Here is a 26,952-nt window from a genome sequence, read left to right as displayed (position 1 = left end):
TTTGTAGTCACCAAATAAAACGGGGGAGACAAAAGTTTTGTGGTTGACACAGCTAAACTGTGGAACTATCTTCCTCTCAAACTGAAGAACTCTCCCAAAATCCTACACTTTAGTAAAGCCCTTAAAACATGACTTTTTAGTCAATAATCCATGACTGATTTGCTCTGGGGTTTTTTCATCAGCATTCAATCCCAATTCTCAAGGCAGTGTCAAAACACTCTTGGGTACACTGTCGCTTTACAAAAATAAATAACATAACATAACAGTGTGGCTAGGCCCTGTAGCCAACCCCAATTCATGTGGAGTGTTTGTTGGCTGCAAGGAGTGGCTGCAGGCCAGGTCCTGCGGCCTAACCCATGTTGTGCATGGCCAAAGGCCCTGCATGGGGAGTGCTGGCTGCCTGTTGGGGGCTGTACGCAGGACCTAACCACAGGTCATGCTCTGTGGCCAACACCACGCCATGCCCGCGGAGTGTTGACTTTCAATATGGTAATAAAATGTTACTTTACGTTAAACAACATAGTTAGGTAAAAATTTCAATGACAACAAAACATTTAAAATTTAAAAAAACCTGAAATTCACAAGTTATTGTTATCTCTAGTTACTATAACGTGCTCTAAGGTAACTATAACTCTCACCATGCACGGCTAATTACCCCATATATTACATCACTCATGACATGTTCTGTAACATCAATAATAACATCATTGCAACATTTGAAATGACATGATTGATAACAAGACTGTGCGTGGTGGGAGTGCCAGTTATAGTTAATTTAGGGCATGAGTTAATGTGTATATATTCTGTTTACAAAAATGTAATTAAAAAATAAATATTTGATTTTTTGTGAATAATTAAATGCAACTTTTAATTTAAAAATTAAGATTATTTCAAATTATTTAAACAAATACATTTTAATAACCTATACTGAATGTTAATTAAATCTAAAAATGATAGTGAGAATGGGATTTTTACAATTTTTAAATAACAATTCTAAAGTAAAGAAATATATTGTTTTATATATAAATTATATACATATATATTTTATATGCTTTTTGGTCCGTGCATCCAGAAAATAAAAGGATTTTGCCAAATGTTTGTGTGCGAACTCGCCTCCTAGGGCTTCATGGGAGGCAACGTGTTGACAATATTTTCACGGCACTGCCCAGTGCCGGTAGGAGTTTGGCACCACCATCAAAACGGCACAGAGCAGTCTAGAGGATCTCACACGGGCTGTCTGTGCCATCGCAGATACACTGCGTTTCTGGGCCCTTCTTGATGTCAATAGGCGCCTTGCAGGGAACATTGGCCCTCAGTAATGATGTTATAATACGGACCATGTAACCTATTCAAGGACTGATTTTTGTTCGGGACTACTGGTACCACCATGCTCCTCTCCAATATGGGCGGGCCGAATGAGGGCGGTGTAATTAAAGCTTGGTGGGACATACCACAGTGCCGATTCAAAGCAACGGATTCCCGTGAACAAGGCTCATGCTGAAACGCGTAGGGAAATGCTTTTTGGTCCGTGCATCCAGAAAATAAAAGGATTTTGCCAAATGTTTGTGTGCGAACTCGCCTCCTAGGGCTTCATGGGAGGCAACGTGTTGACAATATTTTCACGGCACTGCCCAGTGCCGGTAGGAGTTTGGCACCACCATCAAAACGGCACAGAGCAGTCTAGAGGATCTCACACGGGCTGTCTGTGCCATCGCAGATACACTGTGTTTCTGGGCCCTTCTTGATGTCAATAGGCGCCTTGCAGGGAACATTGGCCCTCAGTAATGATGTTATAATACGGACCATGTAACCTATTCAAGGACTGATTTTTGTTCGGGACTACTGGTACCACCATGCTCCGCTCCAATATGGGCGGGCCGAATGAGGGCGGTGTAATTAAAGCTTGGTGGGACATACCACAGTGCCGATTTAAAGCAACTGATTCCCGTGAACAAGGCTCAAGCTGAAACGCGTAGGGAAATGCTTTTTGGTCCGTGCATCCAGAAAATAAAAGGATTTTGCCAAATGTTTGTGTGCGAACTCGCCTCCTAGGGCTTCATGGGAGGCAACATGTTGAATATATATATATATATATATATATATATATATATATATATATATATATATATATATATATATATATATATATATGTATATGTATATGTATATGTATATGTATATGTATATGTATGTATATGTATATTTGAAAAGTCGTCACGAACACACACGAGCCCTTCGCAGGCAAAAATGACGAGGAGTGGACCCAGTTATATATATATATATATTGTCACATGCCCTGCTGAGAAGACGCCTGGACACAGTGGGTGTGCGGTGAGACGGAGGGGAGCAGAAATTGTGCAAAACAGGAGGACAATTGGATATATGGGGCACACCGTCCTGCGATGTGGCTTAACCAACACTGCCGGTGGACCAGAAATCGGACTGCTGCATTCTGGATCCAGTAGTCCAAGCACCTACAGTCAGGACTACAGAAGGCAGAGCCCTACGGGGGTGGAGCAGCCGCGGCCAATCCAGCAGCGGCAGGACATTTAAAAGTGTGCTTTGTACCCCTTCCCCTTGTTCCCTCACGGCGCTGACGAAGGCCATTGCGCCGAAATGCATTCGCCTACAGTGAGGTTTTAAACGCAATAAAGCTTCCTACCTGTTCTCGCTCTGCCTCCTCCTTTTTCTTTGGGGATGGACTTTGTTGGATTTCATACACGCATGCCAGTGGCGTGATAGGGGACCCCCGTACAGCAAGAGGAAATCCGATTTCTGGCAAAATGCTCCGGCTTCTGCACACGTCATTGTAGTGACACGGACGACCCACCACCATATCCAGGTTGAAGAGACGGGATGCTGAGGGTATCGACCCTCACGTTGGACTAGCTGCATTGTCACATGTCCCCGCTGAGAAGACGCCTGGACACAGTGGGTGTGCGGAGAGACGGAGGGGAGCAGAAATTGTGCAAAACAGGAGGACAATTGGATATATGGGGCACACCGTCCTGTGATGTGGCTTAACCAACACTGCCGGTGGACCAGAAATCGGACTGCTGCATTCTGGATCCACTAGTCCAAGCACCTACAGTCAGGACTACAGAAGGCAGAGCCCTACGGGGGTGGAGCAGCCGCGGCCAATCCAGCAGCGGCAGGACATTTAAAGGTGTGCTTTGTTCCCCTTCCCCTTGTTCCCTCACGGTGCTGACGAAGGCCATTTGCTCGAAATGCATTCGCCTACAGTGAGGTTTTAAACGCAATAAAGCTTCCTACCTGTTCTCGCTGGGCCTCCGCCTTTTTCTTCGGGGAAGGACTTTGTTGGATATATATATATATACATACACAATGTGGCATCCCCCCGGCTGTGACATATCAAGGGCAATAGGGAGGGAGCAGCAGATCCACTGCTGGATGGAACGCTTCGCCAGTGAACAAAACAACCACTGATCCTGCAGCAAGTAAGGAGGGAACAGTCTGGTAGCTGATGGTGTCAGGGCATCATCGTGTGCACGGGCGGGTCACTGAACCACGCTTGCAAAGGAGACTATTTTGTTACTTATTGGCAGTAATGCAAGAGCACTTGGGTTTGGACCGGGGGCATTGAGTAAGAAGAGAAAGGACAGTACGTATTGCTGGAAGATTCCGTAGTCCTCTCTCTGTGGCTACACCTTAATAACCCAATGGGATTCCATTATGCAGTTCTTAACAAACCCAGCGAAAACCATGTTTAGAACTATTGAGCACAAAGCTGGCAATGAGGAAGGCACACGCCGCAACGTGTCTGACAGGTGCTACAATTGGGAAGTATGCAGTAATCGACGTGCGACAAATGCCTTGCTGTGAAGCGTTCCTAGCTGTGTCAGACCCGTCTTTACCTGTGGATTGGGATTGGTTGTGTATATAAATATATATATATGTACACACATATATATATATATATATATATCACTTTTGAATCCTGTAACTCGCCCACGAGTATTGACGAACAGGTACAGACCACACAGAATGCGCGTTGAAAGTTCTCAAGGTGGTTTAATTATTTCATCGCCTCCAGCATGACGCGTTTCGGCTACGTCACTGTAGCCTTGTTCACATGAATATATATATATGCACAATTTTCCAATAAAGGAATGTCGACGACGTGTTGTTTGGCAAACTTCTTTATTCGTCAGCTGAAAAGAGTCAGACGCGTTTCGCCTGCCCAGCAGCCTTGCTCACTACCATCTTTGTTGAAGTTAATTCGCCATTTTAATCGTGCTTACTTCTGTGTCACGTGCATACTACAATAATAAAGAGTGAAGTCATACTTGTAGTTCGTTACATTTCAAATGCGACAATCTGTTTTTCGCTTGTCGGAAAGAGGTTATTGATTGAAAATGTGCAAACTTTATCAAATATAGACGCCCGCAATGTGTAACAAAGAAAGGGATATTATTACATGATACGTTACATTTCAGCGCATTGCACTATACGAGGCTGACGGGGAAACGGATACCGACATTGCAGTCGACGGCCAAATTATACCCCCCTCCTTGTCAAAGTTCAACATCTAGTCGACATTTTAATGTACCTGTTTTGTTGAAATTATCAACAATAAAGCCATTGTTCCAGTTTGAAACATAACATGGGCTAGGGAAAGCGCATGTTATGTTTCAAAAACATGCGTAAATCTACAGATCTAAATTTACCTTTGTAAATAGGCCCTATTGTTTGTAAATTTACTTTATGTGGATATCCTGAATACTGGTATTTATTGATCAACAGTACTCAGTGATGTAATGGTTACATTTCAAAGATCTTTAATCTAAATGTTTCTTCTAAAGACATTTTAACCATCATCTTACACGGAATACACCTTGATCCTGTTGGACCTGTCCAACATGTGAAAATGAACACTTGTGTGAGGCAACAAAGATGAAGTAAAGTCAAGGCAGTCTGCTCGGAAATTAGTGAGTTCTGCAAAGAAATGATTTAAGTTGCTTTACCATACTCTTGAGTTATTTTTGAAAAAATTGGTATTTGCGCTCTGTCTCCAAAGTCGTCAGCCTGATTAACTAGAGCATCCTTTATGGTTTCGTATCCAGTCAGTACCACCATTTTCTTCGGTCCAAAATGAACGGTGAATACATTACCATGTTTCTCGGAGAGCTGAAATAAAAAATATGAATTGAATGAGAACTGCTCCAGTCAGACATATATTAAACAGAAAAAAGTCATGTTCAGTGACCATAAGTCTTATTTACAAAAGTGTACTGTGGTTGCAAAGACTGGGATACACAAAATAATGAACAAGAAAGGGCATTAGAACAGCAAGTTGCCTTTCAACAGGGTGTAATTGTACACTGTACATTTATGTATTGTGGAAATAGAAATGTCACATGACTTTCCCAGATGTACGCCTGGAAATCTTTGTCTGGCACAACTTTCAAGACATACTACTCTGCAAGTTCAGGCATATCTTATTTATTGTAGAATCAAATTGTAAAGGAAACAATATGAATGTACGTGAGGTAAGACGGATTCTGGGCGCAGTGAGCCTTTACCATGGCATGATAGATGATTGATTGCAATAAAGCAGGTGATGCAAACCTAAAACATACAAATTTACTACTTGTTGTATGTGCTATTCAGCATGTCAATCTAGAAAGAACTGCACAAGAGAAAGAAAAAAATATGATCTGCTGTGACTGATCAGAGCTCGTAATTTGATGGATGGAGCCTTGCTTGGATTTGAGGTCACTCAAATGCATGCCAAATATGACATGCTTGACATAGAAAGTGGGTGATGTGTGAAATTCAAGTGATTTGCTTTCATGTAATTGCGTGAAATGTTGGGAAATTCTCCTAAAACTCCATGTTTTTTATGTGAAATGCACATCTGCCTTTTAGTGCTATATTTTAATGCAAAATTCATCCTTGTGTCTATTTTTGATCGGAGGACACATTTTGTGCTAAAACAAAGCACAAAAACACTAGTGCAGCAGACGACAGCCACAGGCATGCTGATTGTTTGCAATTTTCCTGCGCTCCCGGTCGACATGTTTGCTTTCAACAGCAGTTTAAGTATGTGATTTGTCAGTCAGTCAAACATATGTCTATTTAGACCTTATTTTTCAAACAACGCACTACAAAAGATATGTATAACATGTCAAATCAATAGTTAAAATCGGGCAAAACCCCCAACAAAAGATGTTTAAAACCACATTTCATCCTATCATAGACTGGTCTGGTTTTACCTAACACTTTATGCACAGGCGGTTAAAAATCAGTTAATACTTAATTAAAACGTCAATTCATCCTTCATAAAATTGTCAATTTGTCCCTAAAAATGTATCTGCAAACAGTCATAATCGCCCCATGGCACAGGTGGCATGCAGAAATCTCATTTCCGCAAATAATTTTATTGCTTGCCCCTATCCCTGATATGATACTTTTTTTAAACTGGTTTTAATTATATTGTCTTCTGATCTAAAAACCACAGGCTGTCCACAAAAATATGTGTTCAATCTCCCTTCCTATTGAGGCCGCATTTCCAAGTTTTATCTTTATTTAGCAATGTCCCGTGAACATCGGACATCAAGACTTGGTTTACCCCTCATCTAAATCTCAGAAGACTTTGTCGCAACTGTACATTAGGAAGTTTCTCCAGGTAAGCAAACGTCTCACCCCCAGCTATGAATTCATCAGGAAGAATACAGATTTCTTCTTCCTTAATTTCACTAGATCCTCCTGTCTAGAGACCTGTATAGTTGCTCTTCTTAGCTCGGATTTACTCACACGTACCCAATCAATATCGTCTTCTATTTTTATTTTTATATTTCTTTTTATTAAACGTTCATCGACATAGAATATGCAGTACAGAGGAAACTAATGACACTTTCTGAATAGCAGATGCATTGTCAGACAATATTGCATAACAGTACACTGGAAGGAAATTTTATGGGGTGGGGGCTCGTCCAAATCAATACTTTGTGGCGGGTTGCAAATATTCCCACGGTAGACGTTGCAGGGGCTCCATATCTGTGACCACTTTCTAGGGCAGCCCCGTGCCACATATACTGTCTATTCTCTATACATCCACTAATCTAGGACTGCTTTCCATGCCTCTACTTTAGGTGGTAGCGGGGCTCCGCACAATTGTGCAATATTTATGTTTGCTAACATTAAACCCAGTGTGACCCAGTGTTTGGCATAGTTATTGAAGTCTGTTGGTTCCCACACGTTCAGGAGGCATCTCTGTGCTTCTGGACGGAGGACAAACGTGAGTACTTTGCTAAGAATGTTGTGTATTTTAAGCCAGTATGTTTGTATGTGATCGCTTTCCCATATTATGTGCATGAATGTGCCCTCTTGACCGCATTGTCGTCTACAGTATCCTCCCTCAGCTCTACCCATGCGTACCAAACAGGGTCCTGTAACGTACACTCCGTGGAGAATTTTGAGTTGCACTAATCAGAGTCTAGCCGAGATTGCCACCACTCTTGGGGAGGACACCGCTTCTTGCCACTCCTCATCATCGAGCTCAATGCCATTCCCCACCCATTTTTCTCGGAGTGACTGGAGAGGGTCAGCCGTATAATTGATTAATTTCTTGTATGTTAGAGATATGGCTTTTTCGGGCAGGTGACCATCCAGCAGTCAATCCTCAAGTGGAGAGGATTCCGTTGTCATGTTGCCTTTTACTCAGACATCCTTGATCTGTGAGATCCCAATGAGCTCCCATTTATCGAATTATTTTGTCCTCCACAAGTTACCCAACTTCTCTGAGTCCCATAAAGGGGTTGCCAGCGTGAGCGTTTGGTCCCGTCCCAAAGTTTTGTTCGCAGTGTGCCACACTTGGACCAAGTGTTTGGTCAGCCCGGTTAGGGAGTTGTGTTTGGGTTTCGAATAGAGCGTCTTATTATAGTTGTCTCCCAGTAGGAGCCACCTATCCATGGCATATCCCCCTATCCATGGCATATCCTGGATCATCCGGGCGGCCGTAAGTGCCATGGTTAATAGATGCAAGGTGAGCTGCCCAGTAGTATTTTTTTATGTCTGGGAGACCAATTCCCCCGTCATACCAGTTCAGTGTGAGTTGGGCCAAAGCTATCCAGGGTTTCCCGTCCCACAATAAGTCCCACTGCAGGATCTCTATTTCTTCAAAGTACAATGCTGGAACGGGGTCGAGGGAGTTCTGTAATGCCTACAGAAAGCGGGGCAGGGACATCATTTTAAAGAGGGCAGCTTTACCCAGAAGTGAGAGCAGAAGCGTTTTCCAGCTGGCAATGTCACGTTTCAACCTTTGAACTGGTGGAAGACGGTTGCGATTGAAACGGAGTGTCTTCAGTATTTAATTTTCTGCAACAGTTGAGGATCCTCCCTCTGACTACAAGTGTCCAGGTTAACTCACTTTGTAATATCTCAATGTTGCATAGCGATGAGATGTTGGGAGCTCGGAACTATATATTCTTATCCAGAATTTTATTATATCTGCCTATGCTAGGTGAGTCCATTCTGTCAGTCCCATTTCTATTCTGACTGAATGCCCCATTGTGGATGGGGAAGAGAAAGTCATCTTTTTAAACACCTACCCTCTTCAAGGTCCCAGCTTAATTTCCCTCTGATACCGACCACCTCTGCACCGTACTAGAACTGCAGCCTTATCATACCCTGGTAGACTGCCATAACTGGTTTTAGGAAGAGGCCCCCAGAATGATTATCAAATTTCTTAAGTTCTCCTACAGATGAGAGTGCCTTAGCTTCTACATAAGCAAGGTGTTCCTTCCACCGTAGTTCATTTGAGAACCACATTCCCAAATATTTATGTTTACGGACTGTCTAACTTTATATGTGGGGCAAACTGACCTTATCCTCTTCTTCCCTATTGGCAACACTTTAGTTTTTTCCATACTGACTATTATTTTTTTCTTCTTACTATAGTCCAAGAAGACATCTCATTTTCTCTGAAGGCCGATTTCTGTTAGGTCTAAAATTACTAAATCATTCACGTATAAGAGACCGCTTACATGCATGCCATTTATTTTAGGGCTGAAGCTGTTCGATTGGCTAAGCATTTTTGGTAGATCAGCCAGAAATAAGTAAAATGGGATCAAACCAGGACACATCCCTGTCTTAGGCCATTTCTTATGGCAATCGTCTTTGATAGGAATCCCTCGAGATCTAATTCCACCTGGGCCCACTTATCTATGTGAAGTTCTTGTAAGATTAGGAGTAGACCATTCAGGGTTCCATAACTATTTAGCGCCTTCCATAATAAGGCCTGATCAACTGAATCAAATGTGGAGCTAAACTCCACGAACCAAAAAATACAGCCCTCCACATTGCTCTATTGATTTATTGGCTAACGTCCATGGACTAAAGCAATGGTCAGTTGTTGAGTGCACTCCCTTAAAACCTTACTCTTGTGAAATGATTGAGTTTGCATCTGCCCAGTCCCTCAACATCCCCAAAAGAATTTTTGCAAAAAATTACCAACTCACATCAAGCAGGTTTATTTGCTGATAGCTTCCAGGGATGGCATACACACCTTTTTTATGCATGGGTTGAATAACTGCTCCCTTCCAACGTTTCGGAAAACATCTTGTCAGGAAGAATTTCTGGAAACGGAAGTGGAGCAAGCTGATCCACCAGGCAATATTTGTTTTCATTATTACTGCTTTTAGGTAATCTGGTCCAGCTGCCCTTATAAGTTTTAGCATCTCAATTATTTTCTAATTATTGGTGCTGAGAATCTCTCTTTTATCTCTTCATCAACAGGAAATTTTATTGGACCCTGAGTGATTCAGAATTTTTGTTGTAGACGTCCTCCAGGAGTTCTACCCAAGCGTCCTCTCCCACAGAACCTGTCAGTTTCTCCTAGGCTTTTCCTATTCTATTCTGTAGCAACCTCCTGAATTTCCTTACATTATTTGACTCTATTGTCTCGAGCATTACTTTCTGACATTCTGCTTTAAAAGCCCGATTCTTACTTGCTACTAGATTTTTTAATCTTTTCTTAGCTTGTGAAGACGTAATATACCCACTTCATTTCAAGAGAACCTTATATAGCTTTCAAGCTTTCTTATTCTTCATTTTAAAAGTTTACATTCTATATCAAACCAGGTAGTCCTTATACCACAGTAAAAAAAATCTGAGAGTACCCTTTTAACAGTAAATTCCCTATGTTTGTGTTGGAGAGCCTTCTATAAATGTACGTCTTTCTCAGTGATTCTTGTCCTTAGTCGTTTCGGATACCAAACCTTTATAGGGAGCACCTTCATCTTTCTTGGGACAATGCCCAATCTAAGGGTTGTACTTAATGGATAGTGATCACTCCCCTCTATTTGTAGAGCCTCGAATGCCGGGATGTCTACAGCGACATGTGAAGTGATATAATGGCATAATTTTGGGAATTTTTGCGTAGCAAGCATCATGTTAAATTCCAGAAATTACACATATTGCCCTGGCATGATTAAAATTTTGCCCAAGCCTGAAGACATTTTCCTTGGCCTTTTATATACTGTGTGATGGTTGTGTCATGTTGGTGGGGTGTGTGGGGCGCTCACACACACACAGATGGCTTGGTGGAAGATCTTGCTGCTGGATGATTCTGGAATGAGAGCAGCGGGGACTGATCTGGTTGGGCTGCAGTCTAAACAGCGCACTAAAAGTATGATTTCGGGTTTTCTGAGAAGCAACTTCTCATGAATACAAAGCTGTTCTAACAGTCCGATTCACAAAGCCATTTATGGTTGTAAAAATACTTTTCTGAATGGAAAAGACAGGTTTTGTGATTACTAGGTATTCACAAAATGTGACCTAGCAGTCCTAAATTCATTTAGTCCTTCACAATATTACCCCAAAATGCTGTTATAATAGGCAATGGCTTGAGTAGTTCAAGTTGTGGAACGTCCTCAAATTGTGTCAGTTTGTGAACATTCACCAACTTCACTCTGAGCCGTTCTTTTTTTTTTTTTAGTTTAATACAATCTTTATTAAAGTGAAGTTCATATGTACAGAATTATCTGTTTGATTAGAGTGGAAAACCAGGTTATGAAATAGAATACTAACAGAAAAGGCAAAAATAAATAATACCTAAAATATGAAAGAGGAAATTGTACAATCAACTTATTAAGATAATTTCATAACTATGCACTTATGATATCGCATTTTTTGAATTTAGTATTTTGAGGGGGAAAAATAGGAAGAAGGAAGAATATAGAAGAAGATAGAGGAGAGAGGAAAAGGGAAGAGAGAAGAGCGAAGGAAGAAAAAGGAAGAATAAACCAATATGTATTACATATCTGTACATGTAAAGCATAATAAACCTATTATTATCATATAATGGCTTATTCTATATAGTAACGTCATGTCATATAACAACGTATCTCATACAATAACAATGGCAAAATAACTATGTATGATATTAAACAGGAAGGGTAAAATAGTCATAAGCACTCTGACCCATTCTGACATGGAAATGGTTGTTTAATTGCTCTTGGGCTGTTGTAAGTTCCTTTTCAAGAAAGGGACACCCTAAGCTTCATCTGCAACTGGTGCAGCTTTCCAGAAGTACTGTTGGTTTTGGTCAATTGCGTAAAGTCTTAAATCTACACCCATGCGAAAGAGTAAATATACAGGTGCAAGGTTATGACTTCTTGTAAATCAGATCATAGCAAATTTAGAAAGCTAGTGGTGGACTCGCTAGTTACTTTCAGGTTGGACAATTCCAATAGCCTCCACTTAAGTATCACTAAGAAACAAGAGCTGCATCTTCAGGTGTCTAAAAAGGAATGGGTGAGGCAAGCTGGGGAGACCTGAGAACATAGTCATTGACATATACAATATGCACTGACTTAAATGAAAAATTGAGTTTTTATCCAGACAATTATATTTTTACTTTTCTTTGCTTAAATCACGCTACATAAGCTACCTCCAAAAGAAACACATTTATTCCTATTCACTTTGGCCTTTCAGATCCAAAAGAAGTAATCAAATGTACAGCGCTTGGAAATAGTCTACTTGAGGAGATACATATATGTTGCCTACTAGTTTATAAAAACAACATATTACAGGCTCTTTTAGACAAGGAGGGTGTAAAATCATGATATGTAATAACAAACGTCTGTGAATGGGAACTCCACCAGAAATCATGCATATGACATCTGTGTTGGATTAGCAGACATAATGTTTTTATTTACTTTGTAGAAATAGAAAATGTTCAATTGAGGCAACCATCTAAAATATAGGTAATTAGGAAATAAGTATTTCACTTCACTTCTATTTTATTTACTTTTTTATTTATTTAAAAATATATCTATTTAATGATTATGTATGTAGGTAGTAGTTGTAACAATTAGAACAGAAACATTATACACAGAAAACTGTTGTAGTTGAACAATAGAGCAAGGTGATTATCATTGAACCAAAACAATCAGATTTGATGTGGAATTTATTAACCAAGTGGAGGGATATCACTGATGAAAACAGTACTCATCCATATGAAATTAGATGTGCAATACCAAATATACTTTTTGGTTTAAGGTGAGTGGAACAATAGTCACTCATGTCCTCCTAGGAGCCAAAGATGGAATTTTGATGATGTTTTGACCCCCTAAAGGGAGGGGCTTCCACGGATATCTGGTGGTAGGAAGTTCCACTGTAGCGGGTCAAGAAGATGAATAAACAAGAAGGTAGAAGTGTCACAGAGCAGCTTGGATGCGGCTAAGTGATCATGTCAAGCAGATGTTAGGTACCATATCAGAGAGTAATGAGAAGGGATGTCAGGGGAGTAGTTTTACAGTCAGTAGCATGTAGATGCTCCTAAACTGAGAAAAATCGCAACTTTAAGACTTTCAGTATTCACAGAAGGCATTTAGGAGTCCTAAAGTTAGGAGTCCTGACTTTACTACTCCTAAACTGAGAAAAATCCTAACTTTAAGACTTTCTGTATTCACAGAAGGCATTTAGGAGTCCTAAAGTTAGGACTCCTAACTGCTGTGAATATCGAAATGAGTAAGTGCCTTCTGTGAATACCAAAATGAGTAAGTGCCTTCTGTGATTACCAAAATGGTAGTAAGTTTAGGATTTTGTCTTAAGTTTGTTCTGTGAATCGGACCCACGGTTTTGGCGGCACTAGCAGCAAGCCTCATTCCTGATTTTATTCTGATGGGAGGAGTAAATCTTTTCGGCTGCCAGAAAACATGTTCCTCTTCTCTACCAAACTTCTCACACCCCCTACTCCACTCCCCCCCAACCAGGGTACATGCACGCTTTTACCACTCACTCATAACTAGTGGTAAATATATGCATTAAACCTCTCAAAATTGTAATTCTGTGTGGTTAACAGCCTAAAAAAATTGTTCCTACCTTGTAACTCTTAATTCCATTGTGTTTAATTTGTAATTTCATAGTAATGGGGGTGGATTTATCCAGTGGTAAGGGTAGGTAAAATCGCATATGATTTTACCATTCCCCCAGTACTGCGTAGCTCGGAATGAAGGGCTAAAAATTAAAGGAATCTCTTACTAATTTAGACAAATGAGTAATTTCTGATAAATAACACTTTTTCTTATTTAAACTACACTAGTGATTATTAGAATCCACAAAGAATTCTCCACGCTGAGATCACCGTTCCCTCTAGGGCGTGCGCGCGCACACACCGCTCCTGACCTCAGCGCACACTACCTCGTGTGGAGCGCACACACAGTCAGGATGTCGCGCCGCCGGCTGCTTTGAAAGAAGCGAGCGGCGCGAATGCGGTGGAGCGGTCGTGAGGAGTGCAGGTACGGAGGCGGGGAGGGCTTGCGGCTATGTGGGCGCGCTGGGCAGACTCTGGCCTTTTGTTTAAGTATTGCTGTTAATCAGAGCCCCTTCACGGGCTCCGATTAACAGTTTCCAAACACAACGTGTGCTAAAGTACACGCTGTGTTTGGAAACTGTCTCTACGCTTTTGTTAGGAAAGCGCGGGGCAGATTCAGGCCTTTTGTTTAAGTATTGCTGTTAATCAGAGCCCGTGAAGGGGCTCTGATTAACAGCAATACTTTAACAAAGGGTCAGAGTCTGCCCCGCGTCCTCACAGCACACAAGAGCTGTGACACAGAAGGGCACAAAAAAGAAGGGGAAAACGAGTGAAACAGAGGGCAGAAGAGCACAAAAAAAGGGGGAAACGAGTGAAACAGAGGGCAGAAGAGCACAAAAAAAGGGGAAAACAAGTCAAACAGGTCAGAAGGGCACAAAAAAGAAGAGGAAAACGAGTGAAACAGGGCAGAAGGACACAAAAAAAGGGGAAAACGAGTGAAACAGAGGGCAGAAGGGCACAACAACGAGTGGAACAGAGGGCAGTAGGGCACAAAAACGAGTGGGACAGAGGGCAGAAGGGCACAAAAACGAATGGAGCAGAGGGCAGAAGGGCACAAAAACGAGTGGAGCAGAAGGCACAAAAACGAGTGGAACAGAGGGCAGAAGGGCACAAAAACGAGTGGGACAGAGGGCAGAAGGGCACAAAAACGAGTGGAACAGAGGGCAGAAAGGCACAAAAAACGAATGGGACAGAGGGCAGAAAGGCACAAAACAAGTGGAACTGAGGGCAGAAAGGCACAAAAACCAGTGGGACAGAGGGCAGAAGGGCACAAAAATGAGTTGAACAGAGGGCAGAAGGGCACAAAAACTAGTGGAACAGAGGGCAGAAGGGCACAAAAATGAGTGGAACAGAGGGCAGAAGGGCACAAAAATGAGTGGAGCAGAAGGCAAAAAAACAAGTGGAACAGAGGGCAGAAGGGCACAAAAAAGAGTGGAACAGAGGGCAGAAGGGCACAAAAACGAGTGGGACAGAGTGCAGAAGGGCACAAAAACGAGTGGAACTGAGGGCAGAAAGGCACAAAAAACGAGTGGGACAGAGGGCAGAAGGGCACAAAAACAAGTGGAACTGAGGGCAGAAAGGCAAAAAACGAGTGGGACAGAGGGCAGAAGGGCACAAAAATTAGTTGAACAGAGGGCAGAAGGGCACAAAAACGAGTGGAACAGAGGGCAGAAAGGCACAAAAAACGAGTGGGACAGAGGGCAGAAGGGCACAAACGAATGGAACAGAGGGCAGAAGGGCACAAAAACGAGTGGGGCAGAAGGCACAAAAACGAGTGGAACAGAGGGCAGAAGGGCACAAAAACGAGTGGAACAGAGGGCAGACGGCACAAAAAACGAATGGCACAGAGGTCAAAATACAGAATACAAAAATATAGGGGCAGCTAAGAACAGAGACGGGCAGAGAGGCACGGGGCAGCGAGGGGAATCGAAGGGAAAAATTGGGCAGAGACACAGGCAGCGAGGGGTACAGGAGGAAAGACCGGGCAGAGAGAGCACGGGGACAGTGAGGGGAACAGAGGGAAGAAAAAGGGGGACGGACCACGTATAGGCAGCGGGGAAGACAGACAACAGCAGTCACAGACACAACAATGAAAATACAGGCAATACAATAAATTTGCAAACTACCCTTAAGACACTTATTGTGGCGCTGTATGTGTGAAAATGAACCATCTTTCCACTTTTTAAAGTAAACGTTTTGAGTGCCATTTGGCACCGCAGACACGCGCGGTTTGGTTCCTGGCGCACATAGCCATGGTTGCAGCGCACAGAGACCCTCCACTGCCGCACACAGAGGAAAAGAATTAGAGGGAACATTGGCTGAGATACCCTCCAGAGGGTGACTCAAGCGCTATATAAGACAAAAAATCGAATCAAATCACGCATTAGAACAATCCACGTTAACATAGGTTGCCTTGACACATTTTTGATGGTCCGCTTTTCTGTTAAGCAGATCAAATGAAGGGAGCATAAAATAATACCCAGATTTTAATATAATAATTTTCTCTATTCAGTGTTTTTTAAAGTATACAGTGGTTTTGCAGCAGACAGACAGACAGATACTTCATGTGTCTTGAATACGGATTTCCAAATTTAAGTTTCCATGTCTTTCAATACTTTGACAGCAAGTACACAGTTTATACACTGTCCAGACTAACACATACATGAATACAAAGGAGAAGTGGACACTGAAATGGTCACCATTTCTCTCAAAATAAGTTTAAAAATCAGTGTATTGTTATAGTTCCAAGAAATATACTTTGCAGGCACGCGTTTAGCTAATATTTAGTGCAGGTGAAGATAAATAATAAATTCTAGGCGCCAAGGGGCAGATTTAAAAGCCCCCTTGCAACACTTTTACGCCGCTGTTGCGTCACTTTTGTGATGCAGCGGCGGCATAAACCATGCACCACGGTGTACCTTATTTACAACGTAACGCATCTAGGGAGATGCGTCACGTTGTAAAGCCCTGCGTCACATGAAACCTGCGTCAGGTTTCATGTGGGCGTTCCGGCGCAGAGTGGGCGTTCCGTCGCCAGAACGCCACGTAAAAGCGTTGCAGTGAAATCTACAAGATTTCACTGAGTCACTTTTACAGCCATGTTGCGTCAAAACCCTGCGCCTACTTGAAGCAGGCGTAAGGAGTGACGCACCATGTTGTTGATAGGCCAGGTTGGAACAGTGCTGGAGTTGCGTCGCCCCGCGTCACAACTCTAGCATTGCGCCAACCTTACGCTGGCATATGCGACACGCATGTGTTTATCCATGCGCCATGATGCGCTGCATTGTAAATGCGACGCATCTGTGGTGGCACAAGGGTAAACTTGCGTCACGCATCTTTCCTGGCGCATCCCTGCTGATTTGCAGGGATGCGCCAGGAAACGTAAATATGCCCCCATGTTGTTCCACCCATGGTCACATGACTCTTACCTCCATTAACGATTTGTGAATGTTCTTGAGATCCACCACGTTGAGGTTACCAATGAAAGGCAGCGGGGTGGGTCCCGGGGGCATTTTGAGCACTGACTTTTTAGAGTCATTCCAAAAATAAAATAAAAGTACTATGCAAGTGACTAAGCACAGCAGAGAGCTGGTGCTCATGCTTTGTAGAAGAAGGTTTAGGACAGACATGGTTGGTATGCAGAGGACTCCACCGTGTGCGCGACCAGCTGCTGGAGTGTGGTAACCTTACCTGGGAACCCTTTATATAAAGGCACATTCCATCCTCCTAGAAACGCCCTTATCCTAACAGACCACATACTTAACTATTTCAACACCATATGGTGGGTGGTTCCGTCTGCACTCTTTAATTCATTTCATGATTGAAAATTCCAGATTGCTTTTATATAGTTATATTTTGTGCCATGGGTAGCTTAGAAGTTTCTAACATACAGCCTTTATTTCACAATAATATGGTTTCTAGAACCAAAGATACCATTGTATTTATTGAGATTCGGAGCCCCTTATAACTGAAGGATCATGAAGACGGTACTTGAGAACGGTACTAGATATGTGGTAGTTACAGAGACTCAAGTCGTCCGATGCTCACAACCCATGACCCCCCCATTCAGGGGCGTAACACAGGCCCCTGCAGCCCCCGCGGTGCGGGGGGGGCCTCACCCCCCAGGGGGCCCCGTCAGCACCGCACTTCTGCTGGGGAGCTCTAGATTGAGTCCGAAGGGGGCCCCTTCACATACCCTGCAGGGGGCCCCCCTCTAGGTTCATTACGCCACTGCCTCCATTGAATATATAAAGGTTCCAACACTGAGCTATTGGTTGGGCAAATAATCCAAATAGCTTAGTCTATCCAAAAAAAACTGTAGAAAAACTTAGGTAAATGAAACAAAGTAACATCCAACACCTCTGGCATTTTCACCCCTCACTTGAACAATGTTCACAAGATTCAGCTGATCATTTGAGACCAGTAATGTAACATTAGCCCCCTCAGCCCCGGCGGTGCGTGAGGGCTGAGCTCCCAGGGGCCCCCTCTGGCACTGTGCATGGGTGGTGGGTCCTTGGCCTGAGAGCTCCTGACTGGTTCCTGAGCATGGGCGGCCCCCTCTATGTACTTTACAGGGAGGCCCTTAAGTTTTGTTATGCCACTGTTTAAGAACCAATGTCATGGCCCTGGTACAAGCCCTCCTTTCAGGTGATGCTGCAGTGCTGTCTTCAGATGTCAAGATGATTGCAAGATATGTGCTCTAGAATGCCACTATTTATGTCAAACAAAGGGCACTGGCAGAAGGCCAGTTGCATTAGAAAAGGGCGCCACTTTCAAAAGTCTTAAACCTAGAGCACTGAGTTGCTTTGCAGGCCTTTTTCTAGGTTTTCTACACTGAAGGGAGAAGGAAGCAGTCAGTAGGATGTGAAATGAGATGCCACAGGCATACATTTGAAATAGGACTAAGCTAGAGCATGGCACATCTGAGGTGAGGGCTTCCTGTGCAGCCAACCGATTTCAGCCAGTGCATTGACCCATGCAGATACCTGGTCTATGGGGTCTCCTAGGTGCAGCCTAGGAGCTAGTCTAAGGACAGGAAAGCTCTAATGGACTCAACCCATTTGCTGGGACCCGCCAACTTGCATCACATACAATGTGCCCTCAAAGAAAGCACTATTCATTCAGCAGATGGCCTATATGCACACCAAAAGAATGCACACTCTCACAATGGGAATGGGCACCTAGGGTAAGTCAAGAACCCTACTGCGGGGAACTATGTGAGGTAATGGGTTTTCCACAACACAGTAGACTCTCTCCCCAGGCACCTGGAAAAAAGCCTGCGCCCATGCATACACAAATAAGGCTCTATCAAGCATTGATCTCTTCATAGCCTGGTGAGGTGCAGTAGTAGTTCCCTGGTGTGGATAAGAATGCACTTTAGGTGCACTTTAGGTGCATTTTCGGTCCAGCACAGCCCTGTCATTTGCTGCCAACACACAATGATGTTTGCTCTGCAAGACATTCTACCATGCCACTAGAATGCAAACGGTGATGTTTGTGTTTCAACACCGAGTAATGCGTACCTAAAATGTCTCCGGAATGACTAGCCCAAAACTGTGCAATATGAATAAAACAAATACCTCAGACTTCTGCAAAAACCAGTGATAGCTCTAGACATTCAGAGATCAGGCTCTGTGCCCAACCCCCTTGCTGGCACCCAACCCCCTGCTGTGCATAACGACTGCCATAACTGGTTTTAGGAAGAGGCCCCCAGAATGATTATCACATTTCTTAAGTTCTCCTACAGATGAGAGTGCCTTAGCTTCTACATAAGCAAGGTGTTCCTTCCACCGTAGTTCATTTGAGAACCACATTCCCAAATATTTATGTTTACGGACTGTCTAACTTTATATGTGGGGCAAACTGACCTTATCCTCTTCTTCCCTATTGGCAACACTTTAGTTTTTTCCATACTGACTATTATTTTTTTCTTCTTACTATAGTCCAAGAAGACATCTCATTTTCTCTGAAGGCCGATTTCTGTTAGGTCTAAAATTACTAAATCATTCACGTATAAGAGACAGCTTACATGCATGCCATTTATTTTAGGGCTGAAGCTGTTCGATTGGCTAAGCATTTTTGGTAGATCAGCCAGAAATAAGTAAAATGGGATCAAACCAGGACACATCCCTGTCTTAGGCCATTTCTTATGGCAATCGTCTTTGATAGGAATCCCTCGAGATCTAATTCCACCTGGGCCCACTTATCTATGTGAAGTTCTTGTAAGATTAGGAGTAGACCATCCAGGGTTCCATAACTATTTAGCGCCTTCCATAATAAGGCCTGATCAACTGAATCAAATGTGGAGCTAAACTCCACGAACCAAAAAATACAGCCCTCCACATTGCTCTATTGATTTATTGGCTAACGTCCATGGACTAAAGCAATGGTCAGTTGTTGAGTGCACTCCCTTAAAACCTTGCTCTTGTGAAATGATTGAGTTTGCATCTGCCCAGTCCCTCAACATCCCCAAAAGAATTTTTGCAAAAAATTACCAACTCACATCAAGCAGGTTTATTTGCTGATAGCTTCCAGGGATGGCATACACACCTTTTTTATGCATGGGTTGAATAACTGCTCCCTTCCAACGTTTCGGAAAACATCTTGTCAGGAAGAATTTCTGGAAACGGAAGTGGAGCAAGCTGGTCCACCAGGCAATATTTGTTTTCATTATTACTGCTTTTAGGTAATCTGGTCCAGCTGCCCTTGTAAGTTTTAGCATCTCAATTATTTTCTAATTATTGGTGCTGAGAATCTCTCTTTTATCTCTTCATCAACAGGAAATTTTATTGGACCCTGAGTGATTCAGAATTTTTGTTGTAGACGTCCTCCAGGAGTTCTACCCAAGCGTCCTCTCCCACTGAACCGGTCAGTTTCTCCTAGGCTTTTCCTATTCTATTCTGTAGCAACCTCCTGAATTTCCTTACATTATTTGACTATATTGTCTCGAGCATTACTTTCTGACATTCCGCTTTAAAAGCCCGATTCTTACTTGCTACTAGATTTTTAAATCTTTTCTTAGCTTGTGAAGACGTAATATACCCACTTCATTTCAAGAGAACCTTATATAGCTTTCAAGCTTTCTTATTCTTCATTTTAAAAGTTTACATTCTATATCAAACCAGGTAGTCCTTATACCACAGTAAAAAAAATCTGAGAGTACCCTTTTAACAGTAAATTCCCTATGTTTGTGTTGGAGAGCCTTCTATAAATGTACGTCTTTCTCAGTGATTCTTGTCCTTAGTCGTTTCGGATACCAAACCTTTATAGGGAGCACCTTCATCTTTCTTGGGACAATGCCCAATCTAAGGGTTGTACTTAATGGATAGTGATCACTCCCCTCTATTTGTAGAGCCTCGAATGCCGGGATGTCTACAGCGACATGTGAAGTGATATAATGGCATAATTTTGGGAATTTTTGCGTAGCAAGCATCATGTTAAATTCCAGAAATTACACATATTGCCCTGGCATGATTAAAATTTTGCCCAAGCCCGAAGACATTTTCCTTGGCCTTTTATATACTGTGTGATGGTTGTGTCATGTTGGTGGGGTGTGTGGGGCGCTCACACACACAGATGGCTTGGTGGAAGATCTTGCTGCTGGATGATTCTGGAATGAGAGCAGCGGGGACTGATCTGGTTGGGCTGCAGTCTAAACAGCGCACTAAAAGTATGATTTCGGGTTTTCTGAGAAGCAACTTCCCATGAATACAAAGCTGTTCTAACAGTCCGATTCACAAAGCCATTTATGGTTGTAAAAATACTTTTCTGAATGGAAAAGACAGGTTTTGTGATTACTAGGTATTCACAAAATGTGACCTAGCAGTCCTAAATTCATTTAGTCCTTCACAATATTACCCCAAAATGCTGTTATAATAGGCAATGGCTTGAGTAGTTCAAGTTGTGGAACGTCCTCAAATTGTGTCAGTTTGTGAACGTTCACCAACTTCACTCTGAGCCGTTCTTTTTTTTTTTTTAGTTTAATACAATCTTTATTAAAGTGAAGTTCATATGTACAGAATTATCTGTTTGATTAGAGTGGAAAACCAGGTTATGAAATAGAATACTAACAGAAAAGGCAAAAATAAATAATACCTAAAATATGAAAGAGGAAATTGTACAATCAACTTATTAAGATAATTTCATAACTATGCACTTATGATATCGCATTTTTTGAATTTAGTATTTTGAGGGGGAAAAATAGGAAGAAGAAGGAAGAATATAGAAGAAGATAGAGGAGAGAGGAAAAGGGAAGAGAGAAGAGAGAAGGAAGAAAAAGGAAGAATAAACCAATATGTATTACATATCTGTACATGTAAAGCATAATTAACCTATTATTATCATATAATGGCTTATTCTATATAGTAACGTCATGTCATATAACAACGTATCTCATACAATAACAATGGCAAAATAACTATGTATGATATTAAACAGGAAGGGTAAAATAGTCATAAGCACTCTGACCCATTCTGACATGGAAATGGTTGTTTATTTGCTCTTGGGCTGTTGTAAGTTCCTTTTCAAGAAAGGGACACCCTAAGCTTCATCTGCAACTGGTGCAGCTTTCCAGAAGTACTGTTGGTTTTGGTCAATTGCGTAAAGTCTTAAATCTACACCCATGCGAAAGAGTAAATATACAGGTGCAAGGTTATGACTTCTTGTAAATCAGATCATAGCAAATTTAGAAAGCTAGTGGTGGACTCGCTAGTTACTTTCAGGTTGGACAATTCCAATAGCCTCCACTTAAGTATCACTAAGAAACAAGAGCTGCATCTTCAGGTGTCTAAAAAGGAATGGGTGAGGCAAGCTGGGGAGACCTGAGAACATAGTCATTGACATATACAATATGCACTGACTTAAATGAAAAATTGAGTTTTTATCCAGACAATTATATTTTTACTTTTCTTTGCTTAAATCACGCTACATAAGCTACCTCCAAAAGAAACACATTTATTCCTATTCACTTTGGCCTTTCAGATCCAAAAGAAGTAATCAAATGTACAGCGCTTGGAAATAGTCTACTTGAGGAGATACATATATGTTGCCTACTAGTTTATAAAAACAACATATTACAGGCTCTTTTAGACAAGGAGGGTGTAAAATCATGATATGTAATAACAAACGTCTGTGAATGGGAACTCCACCAGAAATCATGCATATGACATCTGTGTTGGATTAGCAGACATAATGTTTTTATTTACTTTGTAGAAATAGAAAATGTTCAATTGAGGCAACCATCTAAAATATAGGTAATTAGGAAATAAGTATTTCACTTCACTTCTATTTTATTTACTTTTTTATTTATTTAAAAATATATCTATTTAATGATTATGTATGTAGGTAGTAGTTGTAACAATTAGAACAGAAACATTATACACAGAAAACTGTTGTAGTTGAACAATAGAGCAAGGTGATTATCATTGAACCAAAACAATCAGATTTGATGTGGAATTTATTAACCAAGTGGAGGGATATCACTGGTGAAAACAGTACTCATCCATATGAAATTAGATGTGCAATACCAAATATACTTTTTGGTTTAAGGTGAGTGGAACAATAGTCACTCATGTCCTCCTAGGAGCCAAAGATGGAATTTTGATGATGTTTTGACCCCCTAAAGGGAGGGGCTTCCACGGATATCTGGTGGTAGGAAGTTCCACTGTAGCGGGTCAAGAAGATGAATAAACAAGAAGGTAGAAGTGTCACAGAGCAGCTTGGATGCGGCTAAGTGATCATGTCAAGCAGATGTTAGGTACCATATCAGAGAGTAATGAGAAGGGATGTCAGGGGAGTAGTTTTACAGTCAGTAGCATGTAGATGCTCCTAAACTGAGAAAAATCGCAACTTTAAGACTTTCAGTATTCACAGAAGGCATTTAGGAGTCCTAAAGTTAGGAGTCCTGACTTTACTACTCCTAAACTGAGAAAAATCCTAACTTTAAGACTTTCTGTATTCACAGAAGGCATTTAGGAGTCCTAAAGTTAGGACTCCTAACTGCTGTGAATATCGAAATGAGTAAGTGCCTTCTGTGAATACCAAAATGAGTAAGTGCCTTCTGTGATTACCAAAATGGTAGTAAGTTTAGGATTTTGTCTTAAGTTTGTTCTGTGAATCGGACCCACGGTTTTGGCGGCACTAGCAGCAAGCCTCATTCCTGATTTTATTCTGATGGGAGGAGTAAATCTTTTCGGCTGCCAGAAAACATGTTCCTCTTCTCTACCAAACTTCTCACACCCCCTACTCCACTCCCCCCCAACCAGGGTACATGCACGCTTTTACCACTCACTCATAACTAGTGGTAAATATATGCATTAAACCTCTCAAAATTGTAATTCTGTGTGGTTAACAGCCTAAAAAAATTGTTCCTACCTTGTAACTCGTAATTCCATTGTGTTTAATTTGTAATTTCATAGTAATGGGGGTGGATTTATCCAGTGGTAAGGGTAGGTAAAATCGCATATGATTTTACCATTCCCCCAGTACTGCGTAGCTCGGAATGAAGGGCTAAAAATTAAAGGAATCTCTTACTAATTTAGACAAATGAGTAATTTCTGATAAATAACACTTTTTCTTATTTAAACTACACTAGTGATTATTAGAATCCACAAAGAATTCTCCACGCTGAGATCACCGTTCCCTCTAGGGCGTGCGCGCGCACACACCGCTCCTGACCTCAGCGCACACTACCTCGTGTGGAGCGCACACACAGTCAGGATATCGCGCCGCCGGCTGCTTTGAAAGAAGCGAGCGGCGCGAATGCGGTGGAGCGGTCGTGAGGAGTGCAGGTACGGAGGCGGGGAGGGCTTGCGGCTATGTGGGCGCGCTGGGCAGACTCTGGCCTTTTGTTTAAGTATTGCTGTTAATCAGAGCCCCTTCACGGGCTCCGATTAACAGTTTCCAAACACAACGTGTGCTAAAGTACACGCTGTGTTTGGAAACTGTCTCTACGCTTTTGTTAGGAAAGCGCGGGGCAGACTCAGGCCTTTTGTTTAAGTATTGCTGTTAATCAGAGCCCGTGAAGGGGCTCTGATTAACAGCAATACTTTAACAAAGGGTCAGAGTCTGCCCCGCGTCCTCACAGCACACAAGAGCTGTGACACAGAAGGGCACAAAAAAGAAGGGGAAAACGAGTGAAACAGAGGGCAGAAGGGCACAAAAAAAGGGGAAAACGAGTGAAACAGAGGGCAGAAGAGCACAAAAAAAGGGGGAAACGAGTGAAACAGAGGGCAGGAGAGCACAAAAAAAGGGGAAAACAAGTGAAACAGGTCAGAAGGCCACAAAAAAGAAGAGGAAAACGAGTGAAACAGGGCAGAAGGACACAAAAAAAGGGGAAAACGAGTGAAACAGAGGGCAGAAGGGCACAACAACGAGTGGAACAGAGGGCAGTAGGGCACAAAAACGAGTGGGACAGAGGGCAGAAGGGCACAAAAACGAATGGAGCAGAGGGCAGAAGGGCACAAAAACGAGTGGAGCAGAAGGCACAAAAACGAGTGGAACAGAGGGCAGAAAGGCACAAAAACGAGTGGGACAGAGGGCAGAAGGGCACAAAAACGAGTGGAACAGAGGGCAGAAAGGCACAAAAAACGAATGGGACAGAGGGCAGAAAGGCACAAAACAAGTGGAACTGAGGGCAGAAAGGCACAAAAACCAGTGGGACAGAGGGCAGAAGGGCACAAAAACTAGTGGAACAGAGGGCAGAAGGGCACAAAAATGAGTGGAACAGAGGGCAGAAGGGCACAAAAATGAGTGGAGCAGAAGGCAAAAAAACGAGTGGAACAGAGGGCAGAAGGGCACAAAAAAGAGTGGAACAGAGGGCAGAAGGGCACAAAAACGAGTGGGACAGAGTGCAGAAGGGCACAAAAACGAGTGGAACTGAGGGCAGAAAGGCACAAAAAACGAGTGGGACAGAGGGCAGAAGGGCACAAAAACAAGTGGAACTGAGGGCAGAAAGGCAAAAAACGAGTGGGACAGAGGGCAGAAGGGCACAAAAATTAGTTGAACAGAGGGCAGAAGGGCACAAAAAAGGAGTGGAACAGAGGGCAGAAAGGCACAAAAAACGAGTGGGACAGAGGGCAGAAGGGCACAAACGAATGGAACAGAGGGCAGAAGGGCACAAAAACGAGTGGGGCAGAAGGCACAAAAACGAGTGGAACAGAGGGCAGAAGGGCACAAAAACGAGTGGAACAGAGGGCAGACGGCACAAAAAACGAATGGCACAGAGGTCAAAATACAGAATACAAAAATATAGGGGCAGCTAAGAACAGAGACGGGCAGAGAGGCACGGGGCAGCGAGGGGAATCGAAGGGAAAAATTGGGCAGAGACACAGGCAGCGAGGGGTACAGGAGGAAAGACCGGGCAGAGAGAGCACGGGGACAGTGAGGGGAACAGAGGGAAGAAAAAGGGGGACGGACCACGTATAGGCAGCGGGGAAGACAGACAACAGCAGTCACAGACACAACAATGAAAATACAGGCAATACAATAAATTTGCAAACTACCCTTAAGACACTTATTGTGGCGCTGTATGTGTGAAAATGAACCATCTTTCCACTTTTTAAAGTAAACGTTTTGAGTGCCATTTGGCACCGCAGACACGCGCGGTTTGGTTCCTGGCGCACATAGCCATGGTTGCAGCGCACAGAGACCCTCCACTGCCGCACACAGAGGAAAAGAATTAGAGGGAACATTGGCTGAGATACCCTCCAGAGGGTGACTCAAGCGCTATATAAGACAAAAAATCGAATCAAATCACGCATTAGAACAATCCACGTTAACATAGGTTGCCTTGACACATTTTTGATGGTCCGCTTTTCTGTTAAGCAGATCAAATGAAGGGAGCATAAAATAATACCCAGATTTTAATATAATAATTTTCTCTATTCAGTGTTTTTTAAAGTATACAGTGGTTTTGCAGCAGACAGACAGACAGATACTTCATGTGTCTTGAATACGGATTTCCAAATTTAAGTTTCCATGTCTTTCAATACTTTGACAGCAAGTACACAGTTTATACACTGTCCAGACTAACACATACATGAATACAAAGGAGAAGTGGACACTGAAATGGTCACCATTTCTCTCAAAATAAGTTTAAAAATCAGTGTATTGTTATAGTTCCAAGAAATATACTTTGCAGGCACGCGTTTAGCTAATATTTAGTGCAGGTGAAGATAAATAATAAATTCTAGGCGCCAAGGGGCAGATTTACAAGCCCCCTTGCAACACTTTTACGCCGCTGTTGCGTCACTTTTGTGATGCAGCGGCGGCATAAACCATGCACCACGGTGTACCTTATTTACAACGTAACGCATCTAGGGAGATGCGTCACGTTGTAAAGCCCTGCGTCACATGAAACCTGCGTCAGGTTTCATGTGGGCGTTCCGGCGCAGAGTGGGCGTTCCGTCGCCAGAACGCCACGTAAAAGCGTTGCAGTGAAATCTACAAGATTTCACTGAGTCACTTTTACAGCCATGTTGCGTCAAAACCCTGCGCCTACTTGAAGCAGGCGTAAGGAGTGACGCACCATGTTGTTGATAGGCCAGGTTGGAACAGTGCTGGAGTTGCGTCGCCCCGCGTCACAACTCTAGCATTGCGCCAACCTTACGCTG

The sequence above is a fragment of the Lissotriton helveticus genome, chromosome 10, assembly GCF_964261635.1.
Source record: "Lissotriton helveticus chromosome 10, aLisHel1.1, whole genome shotgun sequence".
NCBI lineage: Eukaryota > Metazoa > Chordata > Amphibia > Caudata > Salamandridae > Lissotriton > Lissotriton helveticus.
This window is presented reverse-complemented; position numbering follows the sequence as displayed.